Here is a 12,826-nt window from a genome sequence, read left to right on the forward strand (position 1 = left end):
CCTAGGCCTTGTCTTTTTCCTTCACAGTGGATTCATTACTATGTAAATACTTTCTATTAAGAAAGCAACATCCTTTCCCTGGCCACAATCCATTAACATACAAATAGAACAGTGACAGGAATATCCTGGTAGCTGAACTTCTTACCAAAGAAAAAAAAATTGACATTACCTTTTATATATATGGGGGGATGTTTTTCCTTAGGGCCTAATGTTAAATTAAGAAAAGTCAATATTGTTTTATATGCTTAGTTTAGGAAATGTAAGATTGTAGATTTAGACCTGGAGACAACCTTAAAGATCAACCAGCCCAACCTCAATTTATAGATGAAATGAAGTGACCTACTCGTACAGGTTTAAGTGGCAGAAATGTAGAATTCCAATCCAGATCATCTGATTTCTGGCCCTGTGTTCTTTTCACTCCACCTTGCCACAACATGAGTATAATGAAAATGTCACATATTAAAAAAGCACTTGTTACACATAATTATATACTAAAAATGGCCATGCCATGTCATTCATTTTATGGTGACATATCATTTATCAATAAGCCAACCTAACAAAGACATTTTATGACATCAAGTGTCTGCTTATCCAATTCCCTCATTTGATATATAAGAGATTAAAACCTCAGATAGATCATAGAATCATAGATTTTTAGCTGAAAAGGAATCTAAGGTCATTTAACTCAAACTTTTCCCTTTACTGGGACCTAGGGAAGATAAGTGACTTGCCCAAGGTCATATAAACAAAAAAGTGACAGATCTAAGACTCAAACTCAGGATTCTGACTCCAAATTTATTACCTTTTCCACTTCCATATTTCTATTAAAATACAAATGAATGCAGAGACACATTAGGCCTTAGTCCCCAACCTCTCACAGCCATTATAAACTCAAAATCCTTGTAAGTAGGAAGTAATCTCTGGAAGGGCAGAGACAGGGCTTAGTTTTTTTTTTTTTTTTTCAATTTTATCTTTCAATCCCCAGCACCCAGATTACTGTGCTGGTTGAATTGACTTGAAGAGTTAAGGGCAAATACTTCCCCAATCTACACCGCCCCTTCCCCACCTCCATCAATGATGTTGTGACCAAACTGTTGGTCTGTGAAAGCCGGTGAGGGAAGAAGTAAGGACCAATGAGTTGACTTTGCCATCCCACGATTAAGATGACTTGAGGCTCATATCATGATGTACTCACTCAGTTTATTCTCCCATCATCCATACTAGTCAAGGCAATGTCAATGTGATGGAGGGCTCCCACATTTCCATAAACTCCTCAGGTTCCAAATTGAAGTTGATTTCTTGCACCTGCCAATGCTCAGTTAAGCTAAGTTTATTTCCATAAATATGCTTGGTTGATTGTGGGGGTGCCACCTGACTCCCAGTCCATAGATCCATTCTTCTGTTCTCTATTTTGTACTATGTTCAAAAATTGTATGAAAATGGACTTAATAGACATATAAAGAAATAGGATGGCATCACTGGGCTTAGATTTGGACATTTGCTTTCTGTGTGACCTGGAGTAAGTAAATTAACCTGTCCATACTTCAGTCCCAGGTATAACTAGGCTGGATTATCTAGGGCTTTCTCTCATGTACTGCAGGTACTATTTCCTTTGTGATGTGTGTGTGTGTGTGTGTGTGTGTGTGTGTGTGTGTGTGTGTGAGAGAGAGAGAGAGAGAGAGAGAGAGAGAGAAACAGAGAGAGACAGAAACAGAGAAAGAGAAAGAGAGATAGAGACACAGAGACACAGAGAGACCCACATACAAAGAGACATAGAGAAAGGACAGAGGGAGAGAAAGAGAGAGAGAGAGAAAGAGAGACAGACAGACAGACAGAGACAGAGAGACAGTAGAGATGACAGAAGGACAGAGAGACAGAGAGATTTTTTTGTCTCCACTGTAATATGGAGACTATCAACTCAGCCCTTCCTGGAGCTTTGTCCACCGGACATGGGGGCTTGTGTGTGCACGGATTTGAATGGCAGAAGTTCAGCCTTGGAGAGGTTAAGAGAGCAAGATGTCTGGCAGTTGAATCCATGGAGGAAGGAGAGTACATGTGCCCATAGCCTCCACCTCCACAACTGTACCCACAATTGGACTATAGCTCCGGGTTCCTCTTGCTTCTCTCCTCCTGCATCAAGACTGCTTCTCCATACTTCCACTTCCCACAGCCTTCTCTCTGTTTCACTTAGTTCTAGTTTTACCTAGTCTCTAGCATTCTCTGTGTTCCCTTTGCCCTCTGCACACTGAAGCCCTTTTCTATCATGAAACAACAAGACACCTCCCTTTGATTCTCCATCTCTCCCTCTCACATTCTTTCTATATTCTTGGTGCTCACTGATAATGCCCTTATGCTCAAACATACTACATCTCTTGATACCCTCTCCATGTCATAGTGTTTCATCTCTCATAACTTCTGACCCACAAAGGCCAGTAAGAGGAGATGGCAGACTTCCTACCCCAATGCCTATCATCACTTTCAAACCCTTCCTCTGCCACAAACATTGAGCATCCACTTCTCCTTTAAAGTTCTCTCCATCCTGTCCATTCCATTGTTGACGTCCTCTATGGGTTTACAGGTCACTCTCACTCTTCAACAAATTTAGTATTGGGCCATAATATTCTTTTCCACCCCAAGTTTTGCTCCCTTCAAGCACCCTGCTCTCCCACATTTCAGTTCTTCAACTTCCTCAACTCTTGTGACATATAATTATGCTTCATTTGCTCTACTACTGAACTTTTGCTAGGCGCTGGAATTCCTAGGTATATTGCTGCCTTGTAGAATTCCCTGGAATTTCTCTATGCTTATGATCTGATTTCCCACAAGTGAAGAAATCACAGATCCTTTGTGTATTTATGTTAGAATCATAACAAATTTATATATAACTGCTTGTCAAGAAGAGGCTAAGTGGCCATTTCTTTGGGGTGTTTAAGAGGAACTCCTGGTCAGAGCAACGTGCTGTTAACCTCAGAGGCCTGAGCTCTGTACCAGCACTTTGATTTTGTGAATTATGATCATTCCTGCCACACCAGACATCTAATAAAGTGTCCCTATTTCCCCTGACATCCATTTTATAGAGAACTTTTACTTCTATTATAAAATAAATAAATATGAGCAATGAATGATTTCTGGCTCTGTCTCTCAAAAGCATTGATCTCAGACAAATGCTTGCCTAGAGCCATTTTAGAAGACTAATGAATCAACAGACTTTTTTTTTTAATCTCATTGATTCATGGTTATCTTTAATGGTGGCCAAATGCAAAGGCATCAGATGGCAATGGTATATGTAATAGCTTGCAGGTAAGCCCTTTGCAAATGATCATTCACCAAGAATTAAGGCACTGTAGTACAAAAGGATCTTCCTGAAACATATATTGAACACTTTTTTTCTGATAGGATAAAATTGCATTTTGGTGGCAATCAATCAATCAACAGGAATTTACTAAGTGACTATTATAGAAAGTTAATATGGTGAATTGAAGAGGGATCTGGCCTCAAAGCTAGGAAGATCTGGATTTATCTATTTATTTATTTTTAATATGAAGCAATTGGGGTTAAGTGACTTGCCCAGAGTCACACAGCTAGTAAGTGTTAATTTAACAGTGTCTGAGGCCAGATTGAAGATTTGGATTTAATTCCTTTCCCTGACACCTACTTGCTATCCACCCTGGTTATTTGGTCACTTAACCAGTCATTGTTCTGGATGACTTCCTCAGACCAGAAAAGGTGCTGATCTGCAGAAGTAGAGTTTCTTCACCTGGGAGTCCCCTATCCCAATGAAACCACAGTTCTCCTTCCTAAGATTTATGTTGTAGGCACTGTGCTAGGTACTAGGCACATGAATATAGAAGTGACACAGTTCAAGCCCCAAAGTAGCTTATATTCTCCTGGAATACAAAATCAATTTAAATAATTTTGGAGTGCTGGAGGGCAATCATAAATGGGGGGATCATAAAGGATCTTCAGTAAGAGAATGTAAAATTTTCACCTGAGCTGAGAATTGAAAGGAGAGAGGAGACCCAAGAGTCCAATATGAAGAGAGAAAATTCTCTAAAGGACAGGCTGTACAAAGACAGGCTCAGGAGATGAAACCCTGAACAAGGAGGAAGTCAAATAGGCTATTTGGATTAAATGAAGAGTATAGGGCATGGGGTGGGATGGGGAGCAGTATGCAATTAGCTTGGAAATATGGCCTGGAGTCTGACTGTAAAAGGCAGCAATTATCAAAGGAAGAAACAGATTTTTTTTCTTCCTAGGAGCAAGGAGCCACTGGACCTTCTTGAGTATGGGCATGGCATGTTTTTTTTTTCTTCTATTGACTCAGAAATGAAATTTATTGGCAGTCATTTACTGGCAGATGACTCTACCAGCAAATAGCCAAGGTCTCTCTAGGCTTGGGCTTCCTCAGTTTCTCTGCCTCAAGTCTCTTATATTCTTCCATGCAAATGAATGTGAGGGAATATCTTAGGAACAAAAATAAGCCTATGCAAAAGGGCTTTGCCCTCTTCCTGCCCAGCCTGATTCCTAAATTTCTTTAATTTGTTTCAGGCAACATTTAGATATTTAGGTACATATAGTCATATAATCTTCATAATTCTCTCTCTCTCAATATATGCATATATGTATATATATAATCTATTTTAAACAGCACTTTCATTCTTTAAATACATCTACAGAAGAGAAAAACAACATCAGATAATCTGAGGGAAAAATAAATTAGGGACATGGTACTACAAGACTGGCATAGCTAGGGGGCACAGTGGAAAGAGTGCTGGGCCTGGAGTCAGGAAGACTCATCTTCCTGAGTTCAAATTTGACCTCAGTTACCAGCTGTGTGACACTGGACAACTCACTTAATCCTGCTTGCCTCAGTTTCCTCATCTATAAATTGAGCTGGAGAAGGAAATGGCAAACTGCTTCACTATCTTTGCCAAGAAAACCTCAAAAGGGGTCACAAAAATACAGACACTGCTGAAACAACTGAACAGCAAAAAACACTCTAAGGCTAATGTCAGGCCTCAGAATAAGCTAAGGCTGGTGAAGAGAGAGAACAATGACAAAACATTACTTTTTGGCCTTCAGGGACAAAGAGGAGACTCAAAGTTCAGCGCAGATAGGATGCTGTTCTGTGGAGAGAAATCAGAGCTATTCACATATTTACTTCTGGTTTTTAAGCCAAAGAGATCTTTGGCCCTGAAAGGATAAGAAGAAAATGACTATTATGGGTCTGATATACCAAATAGATAAAGAAGTAATAGAAGACCACTGAGTTGCCTTTGAGGAGTAAAAAGCAACAGATCCAGACAAAATACATCCAAGCAGTCAGGTAGCATAGTGAGTGGATACAGTGCCAAACCTGCAGTGAGGAAGACCAGAATTCAAATCTTGTTGCACATACTTACTAGCTTCGTGACCCTGAGAAAGTCATTTAACTTCTCTAAGGCCCCATTTCCTCATGTGTAAATCCAGTATTATAAAAACACTTTGGGTTGATATGAGGATCATGTGAGATAATATATGTAAAGGACTTTTATAAACCTTGAAGTGCCATATAAATGTTAAGTGTCATCATTATTTTTGGCTTGTGAAGAAGTGCAAGATATGATTGTTGAGTCTCTGTCAATGAACCTTTGAATATTAGGGAGAATAGTAGCAGTACAGAGGATTAGAGAAGGGAAAATGAGTGCCATCTTTGGGTGGCGAGGAAAGAAGATAGAATCAGCAGACTTGATCTTTTCAACATTTTAGAACATATTCTTAAATATATGGGGAGTAAAAAAACTAGGAAATAAAACAACCACAAAGAACTGTTGTGGCTTCACCATTGGAGTGCCCAGATATCTTTACCTACTAATTTTCCCGGGTTAAAGCATATATGAACATGTGGCATTTATATATTCAAGGAATAATGTATCCCATGATTTCCATTTATAATAGAAATAGAAACATTTATTAGTAGAACAAATTTCAGAAGAATTGTCAGTCAAACCCCCATACCATCATCCCTTTTCTTGCAGACTTTGTTGTCATAGCAATTTCTTAACTGTCATGCCTACTGACAGTTGATAAACTGATCAACTATTTCCAGATTGATTTGTGTGTGTTTCATGGAGGAAGACCGGAAGCAATTCCAATCGGATATTCTAGGTGGACCATTTCAGATGTCCTGAAACTTTATTACTAAATCAATATTTGCCTCAACAAGTTGTATATTGTCATTTTCCACTATGACATTTGTCTTTTCCTACTGGATATTTTCAGACTAAATTATTTATTAGATAGATGGTGATGATAAAAGCAAGTTGCACAGTAAAGATATATAAAAGACCTTAACTGATTGAAAATATTTTGTGGGTGTATATATGTATATACATATATATATATTCATGTATAGACATGTACATATATATGTGTATGTGTCTACACACACACACATATATGCACATACACTTTGTGAAAAGGAAATGTTTGATTTGTACTTACATCTTCACCACCAACAACATCTGACACATAGTAGGTACCTAATACTCGATTGATTGAATAAGAAATAGTTGTAGTAGTAGCAACCAGCCTTTTCATGGTTCAACACTTGTGGCTCTTGCTTTGAAAGAGATTTTACTTTCATCTCAAAGTAAGAAATAGGATATCACTTTCTTCTAAGTAATCAATAGTCATATCTTCTGGTAAAAATATTCTCCTTTTCTCTCTCTGTCTCTGTCTCACTCTTTCTTCTGTTCTCCTCACCCTGCCTCTCTAAATACAGGAACACACACATACATGCATGCACACATACACATAGATACACACAGATGCACACAGATGCACACAGACACACACACACTGAAAAATGGAAATAATTTACTTACCATTTCTTTGAACATCTTTCCTTCCACTGTAATAATACTCTCCAGGAAGTATGTAATAGGCTGCTAGTGATAAGATGCATAAGGGAGGGTTTTTAAAAGAAACAAATACAAATAAAAGTGAATAATAATTCCTTATAATAAAGGAATAAATCAAGAACTAAAAAGTGTATTTTAGGTTTATAAGGGTATTTAGGACAGACTTTACCTTTAGGGTTTTTTGTTGGGGTGAATATCTTTAAATCTCTCTCTGTCTCTGTCTCTGTCTCTCTCTTCTCTCTCAGAAAAGGGAGAAGGAAAATGATGAAAAAGAGGATTTAATACAAAGTAAATAAAATAAAAACAAAGCTGATAAAAGGATAGAAGAGGAGAGTAATATGGTTGAGCCTAGTCTAGAGTGGGATCATCAAGACTTTGGTTCAGGATTCCGATATTTAATGGATGTTCTTCTCCCCATTGGGAGTTCTCTTCAGCTCTGCAGTGATGTATTTCTGTCGGATATTCTTGTATATTCTACACTCTCTCCTGACCCTATCTTCAGAACTCTATTGCCATGTTATGTTTCTCGTGTGTGCGTGTATATGCACGTGTGTGTGTTTGTGTGTGTATAGTTTTTCTTCCTCTGTCAGTACTGCACATGGTTCAGGTAGGTCTCTCTGTGAGCTGGGCATTATCCCTTCCCAAAAATAACTGCACCAGTTCCTGAATTGTCCAGCTTGCTACCTCTCCCCTCACTCCGTTCTCTGTGCCAACCCTGGCTTCAATCATAATTACAAAATGATGTAATTTTAATTCTGGCTCTGTGTAAGGGGAAGGATACTCCCAGAGAGAAAGGAACAGTAGGTACTCAAACAATATTTGTTAAATAGGTTAGTGAAGAAATGATTTTTTTTTTTGTATAAAGTCATTTGTGAATTTCTAGTGGTATAATGGATACTGACAAAATTAGATACTTAAGGGTTTTTTTGTTTGTTTGTTTTTCTGGTGCTAGTGTTAAAAATTATAGTTTTCCTTTCAAAGTCCTATTCAGAGGGTTAGATGAGTCTGAATTAGGAGAATATGTATGCCTTTAAAAAAATAAACAATGGATTATTATGGAATTTAAGTGTAGGAAACACAAAGCATGTTCTTCCTGATTTGGGATATCATTCATTTAGCTACGCATATTAAAATAGAATTAACTAAAAGACAAGACAAAATGACATGATGCAGATTATTTAAAACTATATTTCTTTAAAGTATGTTCATATTAAACTAAATTTTTAAATAAAATCTCTTAATAGTGCAGATTTACAATTCTCCAAACACACAAAATCTTATTTGCTATTTAAAAAAAAAGAATGGCTATTTTGCATTGTTCAGAGTTTTCATAAGACTTACCAAAAGTATGCCATTTTGATTGGCATTTCTTCTTCTTCACAGAATAGTCTTTCTTATTTTTGTATGTGTTACTTTATAAAGAATATTGCTTCAAATTTTCTCTATATGAGAAAATATTTGCTTAAAATTAGAAGTATGATAATAGAATTACGTATCTAGAGAACAATTTAATGCAAATGTAGCTGCAAGGAGAATATTATCTATATATCACATCAAATTAATTGACTGTATAATCAGGATTAGTTTATAATAAATTGATAGAGCGCATATGGCAATGGAAAATTAAAGTGAATATTTCATGCATAATACAAAACCCATTTTTCAAACACCCAAACCATACATTTGTCTCCCCTCATATCTCAAGGTACTTTCTAAATCCTAGGGGGAAAAGTTATCCATTATTCCTGGGAGCTAAAGTTCACCTCATTATATGCTTTATGTGTTCTTAGTTGTTCAATTCCAATGCCATTAATTAACTAAGATCCAATGCCTCTCAAGGACTTTATTTTCATTTAAAAATCAATTTTTCCTGATTTTGGGAATAATTACATTTGAAATACAACAGCTGGAAAATAAAATACTTAGATGGTATGCTAAAAGGCATGTAGCTACACTGACTACTGGTTCAACCATCTACCTGAGGTAATAATAATAATAATAATAATAATAATAATAATAATAATAAGTTGAGTTATTAAATCTTAGTGTCTTTCAAAAGTGAGCTTGAGCTGATTTTGGCTTTGCACAAACTTTCCCAGTGTGCATATCTGTTCTGGGGACCGATAGATATTCCACTAGGCTCCACTAATTGCAAACCTGTCAGCCTCATTTGGTTGGCAAGCTTTGCCCTTATCATGATGGCTGTACAAAAAGTCACTACTGATGAGAAGCATTTATGCCAGGAACTGTAAGAAATTAATTTTCTACATTGATCTCTGGATTTCATCCAAACTTGCTTCAGAAATAAAAAAAGGCCCTGACACATTATCATTCACAGAATACATTTCCAGCCAAGCTGTCTGCAGTCTGAACAGCTCAGTGATGAGATTGACTGACTGCATTACACAGTTGTTCAACCGCTATTTTAATAGGTAGCATGGAAGTTATTCTTTCATTGGTGAAATGACATTTATCATTGAAAAAGGGCCTGTAAAAACAAAGTTTGGAGCAGAAAATTATTCCTAATTTAATGATAAATTCAATTCAATGAAAATGTATTAGGTTAGATCTACTTAAGGCAGGTAAGATCACGGATAGTGTGAGAAACCCTTACCTGGAGACCAACATGTGTATTTAATTCTACAATGTCTGTCCATTCAGATTAGCCCCTGGATAGAACTGTTGAATGGACCTTATATATTTTTGTATGAATGAATAAATGAAGTGAACAAATGAAAAATATATTAAGAATTTCTTGTTGTTGTTCAGTCATTTCAGTCGTGTTAAACTCCCCAAGATACCATTTAGGGTTTTCTTGGCAAAGATAGTGGAATGGTTTGCCATCTCCTTCTCCAGCTCATTTTACAAATGGAGAAACTGAGGCAAACAGAATTAAGCGACCTGCCCGGGTCACATAGCTAGTAAGAGTCTGAGGTCAGATTTGAACTGAGGAAGATGAGTATTCCTGACTTCACGCCTGGCACTCCATGTACAACACTGCCATTAAGTATGTATTATGTGCAAAATACTGTGCTAAGTCCCCCCAAAATAAGAAGAAATTTGAGATAGTCCTTGCTCTCAGAGCGATGGGTACAAAATATATAGAAGGTTTTAACTGCAAGTGATATGGAAAGGTCCTATGGTACTGGGGGTATAACTTGAAAGTAGACATATCTTCTCTAATGTCATTTCCATTGATAAAACATTTTAGTTTTTGATTTTGAACCATTACCATCTGACTACACTAAAGATGCTTGGTAGCCGTTTAATTTTATATTTTAAACCTTCTCCTCCTTTAGCTCACTCCCCTAACTAGAGCTGAATCATCTGTTTTGCTGCCTGTCAGCTGTGATCCGTGTTACTTAAGGCCATGGTCATAGTATCATAAATTGCAACTGAGAAGTAAGCTTAGAAGGCATAGATTCATTGCTCTCCCTCGTTTCAAAGATGGAGAAAGCAGTGTACTAATCCCAGACTTCTCTCTCTTCAAATTCTTGATCATTATTGAAGTAGGTGAGTCAGTATACTATGGTGGAGAGGAAAAAAAAATAATCCTCAGAATGGAATTAGGAAGATCAAGATTCTGTCCCTGATTTAGACACTTAAGAACTTTGTGACCTGTGACCATTGAAAAGCTACTTAATTTATTCACTTTCTGGTGAAAAGATGATTCTTTTTCCCTGTTTATAAACATAACTTATGAATAGAGCTTTAAAAAGTAATGAACAGCAAAAAAAATGCAGAATATAAAAAATTAAAGCAACATGGGGAAATACTTAAAATAATTATTTCTAATAAAATCTTGAAACTTTGCAAAATTGTTAGGAGGACCAAATAATAAATGATGTAAAAATCATGTGTAAAGCAATATATAAAAGTAAAGATATTCCTATTTTATGTCTCATTGTGTCAATATTACTTTTGGAGAGTTTTTAGGTGGGAAAAGATCTGAAATACATGACAGGTACAAGAAACAGCTGGTTGGCACTGTCGATAGGGTGCTGGGCCTGAAATTATAAGAATACCTAGGTTCAAATTCAGCCTCAGATACTACTGACCAGCTATATGACCACAGTCAAGTCACTTCACCTCTATCTGCCTCAGTTTCCTAAACTGTAAAATGGGGTTAGTAAAAGCACCTACCTCCTGTGTTTATTGTGAGGATCAAATGAGATAATAGTTGTAAAGGGCTGAGCACATAGACGTACTTAAATGATTGTTCTTTCCACTTCATACATCTCTCCCTTTATCTCTATATTTCTCTAGATAGATCTGTCAGATAGGTACATTCATTTTATAAGTATTATCTCATTTTATCCTCACTATCACCCTAAGAGGTAGGTAGTATTATTTTCCCCATTTTCTAGGTAGACAGAACAAAAGAAAGAGATGTAGAGAGAGATCTAGATAGACATAGCGATATTATAGAAAGATATAAAGATAGACATAAATATAGACATCTGGTAGCTTCCTGAAGATATTTGAATTTTAACTCATATTTCTAAAATTATAGAAAATGATAAACTTCTAATGGCATAAATAGAGTCATCATTAACAAAATGGAGCAAGGGTTCATCATCTTTTGTGTGTCCTAGACTTTTTTGGCAATCTGGTGAAGAAGTCCATGGAGCTCTTCTCAGAATAATATTTTGAAATGTGTACAATGAAAGATGCATATTTACAAAGGAAACCTATTATATTGAAAGGCAGTTGCCAATATATTGAAAAAAAGTAAGTTTGCCGACCCCAGGTTAAGAATTCTTGAAGTAGAAGCATCCATTAAATAACACTGTATAGCCCTGCTTCATTTTCTATACGTGAGGCTTGACCATCTGCCTTTTATTAAAATAGGAATATATACAAACATACTTTTTTCAAAGATGTCTGAGGCTTCTTTAATCTTATCAATTGAAGATCAGCATGAGGAATTTGTTTTTTCTCCAACTTTCTTCCTATGTCATTACATTGATTACTGATTTTTCTGCTTCAGGGAGAGTTTAATGAAAACCTTTTTGCTTTATTAAATTTTTTACTTGGATTGATTTTTTCCAATTTATCCAGCCTGTGAATCTCGGATGTGATTATTAATGAGATGAGCATGGTAGAGGAAGAAGACTGTGCCACAGGCCAGTATACTCACCTGCTTTCTCTCCTTTCTCTTTTAAATTGTAAAAATTATAGTATTAAATACCATCAACATATACTATATTTACACACACAAGAACAAGAAAAAAAAACAAAAAAAATTACTTGAAACCATAAATCAAAAGTTCAAAGAAATCATAAGAATGTTGCCAGGAAAAATGAACAACTAGAGGAAGCAGGCTCAAACCTTGCTTATATTTTTATTTTTTAATGTATATTTATTTAATGAGCTAGAGAAAATTATCCCTTCTGTATGCAGTGTGCATCATCTTCAATTTTTTTCTGTTGCATTATCTTCTCTTTTCTGGATTCCATCATCAATTTTTTTTTCTAGATTGTGTTGTCTTCTCTTTTATTATTGAAATAAATTTGCATAATTAATTTGTCTGGAATTCATTGTGGTTCTAATCTCATTTTTTAATCTTTTACATATTTCCCAATTTTTTAAAGATGATCTCTATTGTTTTGACAGGGGTAGTCAATGCCTATATTGCTTTGTTTGGTTTTTCTTCACTCTATAACACTTCGTATAAGACTTTATATTTCTTTGTATTTTTCATGGTAGCCATTTGCTATGATGGAAAACAATCCATTATTTCAGATAACACAATCTATTTGTCCATTCCACACTGCAGTTTTTTGTAATTATGAATAATACAGATTGGGATACTTTGTAAATAGTGATTTTTTTGCCTTGTAATTACATCCTTAGAGTATCATTTTGGTTGTAGTCTAACTGGATCAATGGGTACAAATAGCTCTGTAACTCTTATTGTATA

The sequence above is a fragment of the Vombatus ursinus genome, unplaced genomic scaffold (genome assembly GCF_900497805.2).
Source record: "Vombatus ursinus unplaced genomic scaffold, bare-nosed wombat genome assembly UNPS02014821.1, whole genome shotgun sequence".
NCBI classification, from domain to species: domain Eukaryota; kingdom Metazoa; phylum Chordata; class Mammalia; order Diprotodontia; family Vombatidae; genus Vombatus; species Vombatus ursinus.